The 8,474-nt window shown below is 49.3% G+C and overlaps 1 pseudogene; it reads right to left on the bottom strand.

The window, feature by feature from the left end:
- Positions 1-5,960: 5,960 nt before the first annotated feature.
- On the bottom strand, positions 5,961-7,169 carry LOC112551991 (annotated as a pseudogene).
- Between the last annotated feature and the right edge of the window lie 1,305 nt (positions 7,170-8,474).

Below are 8,474 nucleotides of genomic sequence, written 5' to 3'. Positions count from 1 at the left end.
GGAGGGACAGAGTTAAGTTTATCTGGTGAACGTAAACATTTATTAGAAAACGTAATGATAGATTTCAAGCAGTGAAGCAACTGTATGTAGCAAACCTCTGCAGTGTCACAGTCACAACAGCCAGCAAGGGGTTTACTCACTTTTATATAGAGTGTACTAGGTATTAGGGTCACAGGCCAACAGGCCAAAGGGAAGGGACAAATACAGGAAAATAGGGTTTCAAATAGAACCACATAGACTTAAAGGGCAAGTAAACAGGTAGTGGTCAGCACCACTTAAATACATACGTTCAACACATACAGTCCCACTCCCACCCTCTTTAGAGGTCCACTTTTTATTCCAGGGCCCAGTCCAATGATGTAAACTCCTTTTATCTCAATTTGGGGATAGAAGGTTTCCCTCCACTAGGATAACCTCCATTTCCTAAATCTGATTTATGGATTATTTGACCAGGGATCAGGGTTTTCTGTTCACCATGGAAAAATGCAGTAAACACAGATCTTCTCATATTACGGGAAAAAAAAAAGGATTTTCTCATTTTAAGGACAAAAGCCTGCATTTTCTCCTTTAAAGGAGAAAAACCTGGGAACTGGTGGGTTTCCCCTTGTAGGTTGGCAGAGTTCCAGCCTGCAAGGGGCTGGGGGAATGGGAGGAGAATGATCAGCAGGGGGTGCCATGTGCATCTGTGTGTGTACGCATGCATGTGGTGGGGGGCAGCCTGGAGAGCAGCTCCTGCAGGTAAGTTGGAGGGGGTGGGATTGAAAGGAATGGTGAGGGAGGGAGTTGGGCATGGCTGGGGGTGGGGGGGCTGCCCAGCCTGGGCGGTGCATAGAGCTTGGGGTGTGGAATGCGCAGCCACAGGGCTTGTCTGGGGGGTTGAGGGGGACTGGCTCCCTGCCAGTGTGTGCACTCCTAGGCAGGCATGAGGGACATGTGCTCTCCAGATTTGTGTGTGGGGTGGGGGGCAAGTTGCCCAGTGCAGGCAAGGACTTCCTGCACTGCTGTCTTCCACCCAGGGCCGTCTCAGTCCAATGTGTGGGACCCAGCACAGGAGGGCAGAACAGGAACAGGTTTGCTATTGGTGAACCTCTTATGCAGACTTACCCAGAGTAGAGCATGAAGGTGCCTCAGAGGGATCTTCCCTAGCTGGTTGTCATGCCTTCTGCAGAGTGTCAAAGCCTCAAGCCCATACAGCACTGTTATAAACTAATCAGCTTTGTACACATTGATTTTGGTAGAGCACTTTTTCCACCGCTTACTGCTTAGTCATTGTGTAAGCTGGTGAAAACCTTTCATGATTCTTCAAAGCGCTTTGAAGACAAGGTCATTCTTACATGGTCACAAACTGTGTTCCTGCAATGAGAGAGGAAGAGAGGTATATGCCCTCCCTGGGACTCCCTGCCACTTAAGCAGAGCTGGCCTTCATTATCACTGCTGCCAAGTACCTGCAGTCAGTATGCTGCAAGTGTTTGTTATTGGTGAACCTCTGATGAGGCAACCCCTGTCCCTGCTTCTGCCCCACTCCCTTCCTCATCGCTAGGGCCTCTATCTGCCTGCTCCCTGCAGCCCCTTCTTTCCTGCCATACTGGGCACTTTCCTGCTGTGCTGGGCAGTCAGTGATCCACATGCTGGGCTGTGATCCTGGCTACATGCACGTCCCTCCCACTGCCCGCTGGAGCTGCCTGGAGCCTGTGGCTGGGCTGCCTTGTGGCCCTACCCACTGCCCTATTTTGCTGGGGGAGGGTAATCCCCCTTAGCCCTGGCCTTCTGCCACCTATGTCCTAGCCATAAAGAGGCAGGAATAGACTGGCAGTCACATCTCCATGAAAGGAAAAGTGTGAAGATGAAGAATGCAGCAGCAGCAGTCCAGGGCATGTAGTGAGTAGCAGAACAAGTGTTTGTTTACTTCCTAGGCCTCTACCCAATGCACTTGACTCAACTGTAGGGACACCATATATCCCGGTTTGGCCAGGACAGTCCTGGATTTCGTAGTCCTTCCCAGCATCCCAGCCCATTGGCTAAAATTGAAGTCCCAGATGGGTGGCGCCACCTCAACCCCACATGCCCAAATGGGCTCCTCATAAGCACCAACTGGTGGCTGGCGGGGTGGGCTGGGCTGAGCACTGCTCGTCCTGCTTGCAGTGGGGATCTTGTGGGGTGGGGTAGGCTGAGGGAGTGGGCTGGGGCTGGTGCAGCTGCACAGGATGAGCCAGGATGGCCACCTGCTGCTGGCAGCCTGGTGCCCTGCTGCTGTACATGCTGCTGAGGCCTGTGCTGCATGTGGTAGTTCTGGGAGCTGCTTGTAGTAGTGTGGAGGTGGCATGTAGCCACACAGCATGGGCTGGGGAACCCTGGGGAGCACCACACGGCGGTCTCTCCCAGCCAGGTCCAGCCTCTGCACACAGGGGATATATCCCAGCTGTGGGCCTCTGCGCTGTCTTGCTTCACTCCTCTCTGCCATCATGGTTCTTGGGAGCTGTGTGGTCAGGGCTGGATGAGTTCAGCACCCTTGTGTGCAAATGTGCTGGACAGGACCCTGGCTGTTGCCCTCTGTGGGTGTGTGCATGTATGCTCGTCTGCATGGGGAATGGCAGGGCAGAAGCACAGGTGTGTGTATGTGTCCACCACTACCTCCCCAGCTCAGTGCTTTCAGGGTGCCGGCTGGCTCAGCCCCCCCTTGCAAACTTGGGCAGGAGCCAGTGGGCAGAGCAAGCTGCTGGCTGCAGGGGAGAGATGCCACTGCAGCAGCCACAGGTTTCCTTGCTGCGGAGTGGAAGGGGGCGTCAAAGGGCAGTGAACATTGTGGGGGAAAAGGAAAGCATGAATTCTGCTCAGCGGTGCCATGAATGGGGGGCAGGGGGCAGGCCTACAACCCAGCAGCACAGCAGCTTCTGGTTTGCATGATTTATGCTGGGCTGGAGGAGGAAGCAAGCATGTTTGTCTGCATGTCTCTGTGTGTGTGCACATGTGTGTGCACACCCCCAAACACCCACCTTCACCCCCATCCCAGATTTCCTTAAAAATAATACTGAATTGCCTCTACTACAGCACAGTCACTCTTCATTGTAAGGGACTCGTGACAGCAATGACCAAAATGTAGGGTGGCCATATGGGAGAAAGGGAAATCTAGGACACTTTAACCACCCCCTCCCTGAAGGCAGGGTGGCTGGGATAGCACATGCTGGGCAGATGGAGAGGAACGGTGCTTGCCCACTTTCCTGTTTGGTGTGTTGTGCTGCTGCATAATGTTCTGCCTCTTCACTGGGCTGCATCCCACACACCTGCATTTTCAAGAATGCTCATTTTAAACCTCTCCGGCTGGCCAGGATCAGCCTCTAAAATCTAGGTCTGTCCTGGCTAAACGGGATATATGGTCAGCCTACCCAAAGGGAAAAACCCACACCTTCCTGCAGTTACTAACACAAAGTATTTTAGAGAAGAGACAAGAAAACAAATTAGGTCTAGATGGGAGAAAGTCCATATAAATTGTGAGATTACATGTTGGCATACTTTATGCAACGAAGTCCAGTAGGCTTCTTTACACTTATTCTTGATCCCAGAAAGTCTAGGCTTTTCCCACCAATTCCAAACAAATAGGTTCAGGCCTTCTGTTGTTGCCCTGTGGGGTCGGGCCAACCCTCAGGATCTCAATATTGTGCTGTTAGACAGGAGGGTATGGTGCAGAATTGCACATGCACACACTGAATCAATTAGGTGCATACACACACAGTAGGCACATATACACACTGTAGGTGCATGCATCCCCACCAGGCGTGCACGCGCACACTACCAATCCAGGCACACTACCAATCCAGGCACATACACATCCAAAATTACCAGCCTAGGCAAATGCATGCCTATCACCAATTCAAGCACCTACACACACTACACAGACCAAAAAAAATTAGACCAGAATCAATTATCAAGACCTGCACACCCAATACACATACATGGATCACTAATTTGTATACACAGGTGAGTTCCTAACTTGGGTGTTGTGATGTGTATGTATATATGTGGTTGGTGTACTTGGGATACCTGGGGAAAAGTTAAGGTAAGAAAGTGGAAGTGTAGGGAGTGAAAGTTACCAGGACTGGGATTAGAACTGGTAGACTAGAGAGAGCTGGGCTGAAGAACTGAGGCTTGTGGGTTACTTTAGGTTAATTGACCTCAATTGATTAAAGGGCAACACTCAAAGCCTGCAGAACAGGGGAGTGATGCCGGAGAGACTCCGGAGCTACATAGGAGCCAAAAGTAGTTAAGCAGGGAGAGGGAAACTGGGACAGAGGGTGCAGGGGAGCTAGAGAGGGTGCGGAGGAAACTGGGGCTGGCTCCAGGAACCAGAGGAGGGGCTGCCATTGCTGGGAGCTGGAGGACGGCTCCGGCTTGCAGGAAACCAGCGGAGAAGTTGTTGGCAGGCCAGAGGACTTTGGCGGAGAAGGGGCGGCTAGAGAGGGTGTGGGGGAAAGCTGGAGAACACAGAGGAAAGGGGCAGGAAAGGTTGGGAACAGAAGGCGGAGAGAGAGAGAGAGAGGAGAGAGAGAGAGAGAGAGAGGGGGAGAGAGCAGGAGGCAGTAACGAGCGGGGCTGAGAGGATATAAGTGGCAGGAATAGCTGCGATAAGACACAGGAAGGAGGCGGTGGACAGCAGAAACGGGGCCAGGAAGCTAGAAATGGTGGGAAGGGCTGCAGAAAGATGTGGGAAGACGGCAGTGGATGGAAGAAATGGGACTGGGAGACGGCAGAAAGCAACAGGGCCAAGAGGCTGCAGCAGAGGAACAGAGAAGGGTCAGAGAGGAGCTGAGAGGTGGCAGGAAAAGGCGGGGAGAAGCTGAGAGAGAGAGCGCGGAATTTAAGACGGGGAAGGGACCGGGGCTCAGTAACATACAACCCAACTCGGGGTTACAAATGACAGTGGTTTTATTGAACAGGGGAGATGGTGACACAATATCTTACTGGTTCCCACCCACCTACCCACACCCCCACACAAACACCCACACACACACACACACAGAGCAGGGGTTAAAGAGGCTTGGTGCAGGGGCTGAAATCCTGGAGGAGAGAGAGAGTGTCCAAATTGGAGGAGGAAACGTGCAGGTGATATCTACCTATCCTAGGCTGGAAGTTGGTCCTCGATGACCAGTTGGGGTCTCCTTCAGCACAGTGTTGTCCAAACGGGGTCGCTGGTAGGGCCTCTGGGGTGGATAGGCAGCGTGATGTGGAGCTGGTGTAAGTTCAGATAGAAATGGCATTCCCACTGGTCTGTCTTCACTGCCCCTTTTTATAGGGCTTGTGTGACCCTAGTGACACGAGGCATGCCCAGGCAAGGGTTAGCTCCTGGCATACTGAACATGTGTGCTCCATGCAGGGATGTGCAGTTTTGGGTGTCTGTAATGGTGGAGTACAATGGTAGAGTTGCTGGTTCTGCAGGGTCTTTTGTCTTTCAAACGCTGGGTTCTTGTCTCTGTTCCTGCGTGAGGTTTGTGGTTCCTGGATGAATCGATGCGAGGTGATGGCCCGGTCATTACAGGCCATTCAGTAGAGGCCTGCTACCATTGTATTTCAGTCATTCCCAATCACTCTCATTCATCCGGGAACAAATTTACATGGGAGGGGTACATGAATCATACAGTTGCAACACAGGGTTATATCTGAGCAGAGGTCACAAGATGGAGACTTGACATACAAAATGGAAACCTGACATGACTTACGCTAACTTACATGTATAGGCCTAAAACAGTAATCACACAATATAAAAGCAGCACAAACATAATGATTATCACTTATAAAACAGTGGGTATCGATAGCAAAATAGCAGGGAACTTATTTGCAAAGATGGGAGAGAAAAATAAAACTTACTGCCCAGAATAAAATGTTAAAGCTTATCCTATATCTTAGTTTACTTATAATTATCTATAGGGAATAGAGAAGGAGAGAAAAAAGCCAGAAATGGTTGGGGAAGGGGAGGGAATGCATTTTAAAAGAAAAAGAAAACTGGGGGGTTTGCTACACTGTGACCTGTTAGTTACTTAAAAACTGAAAACACCACTTGGGAGAAGGATTTTGCTGAGGATGGTGGTGGGGAGTAATGTAGGGACCAACCTGTTAGATCTTTCACATTTCTGATATCTTGGACTCTCTAAATAAGGGGAAAGCTTCATCCCCAGGACTTCCTCTTGCAGGCTAGTTGTTTGGGAATTCAAATGGCTGTCTGCATTGCCTCAGCTATGTGGATTTCACCTACATCCCCACAATCTTCTTTCTCATAAAAGGCTCTCTGGAGGGCAAGTCTGAAAGAGCGCCTGAACCGATGCATAGCTTCCAACAAGGAAATAGATAACAGGGTTGATGCTGCTATTGGCAGAGGCCAAAAGGACACATATGTAAATGTCCCATATGCCATTCATTTCAAAAAACACAAAAGCACTCAAGGGAACAGCAAATAGGAGGAAGAATAGGACAGTGAGCAGGATAACGATGTAGAGCCTTCCTGGCTGATGTTGCTGTGAGATGCATCGGATCCTAATGAACAAGATCAGATTGGAAATAACCATAATGGGAGTTATAATTGGGAAACCCAAAATTAAAAGTACATACCGTGTGATACGATACGTTTCCTTTAAACCATAAAACCAAGAAATGAAGATGAGTACATTTATGAAGGATGAGAAGGTCCACAACAGGGCAGACAAACAAGCAGACAAATGCTTTGGACGGTGAAATTTGTGCCAGATGGGACAGAGAACAGACAGACACCTCTCAATGCTGATGGCTGTCAGGAGACATATGCTAGCGGTGTATGTGAGCTGAGACGGTAGGGCTAAAATTTGTAAAACATTAGGTGAATGTTTACAAATGAAATGTCCAACTATATGAATTATGAGAAATGCAGCTAGGCTAAGCAGGAAACCCAGGTCAGTGACAGCCAAGTTCAGGATATAAACTGTGAAAGGGGTCCTCTTCATGCGGCAGCCAAGGAACCATAGAACCATCCCATTCCCCACCAGCCCGAACAGGCAGATAAGCACAGTGACAATGCTCTTTATCACTTGAGGTGAAAGAGGTTCACACTGAGTCCCGTTATGTGTATTGTTGTGCTCCAAGCTGGATTCTGTAGATGTGTTCAGCTCTGTCATTATGAAAGCTCCCGTTCAGGATGGCAGACTCTCCTGGTTACTCTCTCTCAGAAGAATCTATTATACCAGATGAGACAGGGCATCATCAGGTGCTTTGACATTTTAACTGTGTCTGGATGAGCCAGGCCCCTTTGGCACATCCACACGAGCAGCTAGAAGTGCACTAGACTAATTCTGCTGCGCATTAGTGTATCACGGAGAAAGCCATGGTAATGTGCTAATGTGCAGTAGGATTAGTCAACTGAGCATTAGCCTCACGTAAAAAATGTGTGCCGGCACTACTGCACAGTAGCTCGGATTATGGCACATTAAGTTAGAACCTGTTATTACAGGTAATAAACATGCCATAATTAGAGCGCATTAATGAACATGTAGATTTCCCCTCTCAGTGTGAATGAGGAATGCTACAAGAGAGAATTGTCCAAGGAGAATTGAGGTTCAAACAGACAGAGGCAAGTCAGGTGCATGGACACCAGCCATGAATAAAGAAAGAATTACACATGAAGGTAGACTGGGAGAGGGAGATGTGGAGAAAGAGAAAATGGAAGGTGTCATGAGTGCTGTATGAACAAAGCAAGGCACAGGGAAGTATCTGGGGTACAAGGCTGACAGAGATCTGGAGGAGAAAAAGGGAGAGAGCTGTCATGTGTCATCCTCCGTGGTGACAAAGTCCTTCCAGGATACTTACCCTCCTGGCCTCTCACACCTTGGTGTCCAGGGGACCCTGGGCTGAAGTAGATAATCTTCACCGCCTCAGTGTTTCATCATCGCCAACTGTGATTCCCAATAAAAGATGTATGTCTGAAAATCTCTTGTGGTATAATTGCTCATCTAGGAATCAAGCGTTCCCTTGCCAGTCCCTGCACATCGTTTGAGTGCCAGAGTCCTTTCAGATCTGGTCTGGTCTGGTCCACTCTATGCAGGGCTGGATGTAGGGATTACACTGTTAGCAAGTTTTGTGACTACTGGAAGCTTCCTGAACTCCAGGAGCATCAGTGCTCTGTTCACTGCTTCTTATCATCTAACCACGAAGGAAATGACAAGCGAAGAAGATATCTGCAAGAACCGGTTAAAAGAAAAGAGCTATTGAGAACCATGAGGGTTGGAAAAGATGTCTCATTCCTTGCAGGAGAAACTTGGACCACACTGAAAGCTCAGAAGCATTCAGGACTGACATCCCAAGGCAACCTCCATTGATGTATGCAGGGCAAAATGTGGTAACACTTTATCCGAGGACATTGCAAAGTGCAATTGTATGTTTTTTCAACATATTACTGGGGTATGCTAAGAGCCACCCCAGGGAGCAAAGCCCCATGGCTTTAAAATACTTGGTATTAC

Source organism: Alligator sinensis, unplaced genomic scaffold (genome assembly GCF_000455745.1).
Source record: "Alligator sinensis unplaced genomic scaffold, ASM45574v1 scaffold1002_1, whole genome shotgun sequence".
Lineage (NCBI taxonomy): Eukaryota > Metazoa > Chordata > Crocodylia > Alligatoridae > Alligator > Alligator sinensis.
The sequence above is the reverse complement of the archived record's forward strand: the minus strand, read 5'-3'. Positions and strand labels throughout refer to the sequence as shown.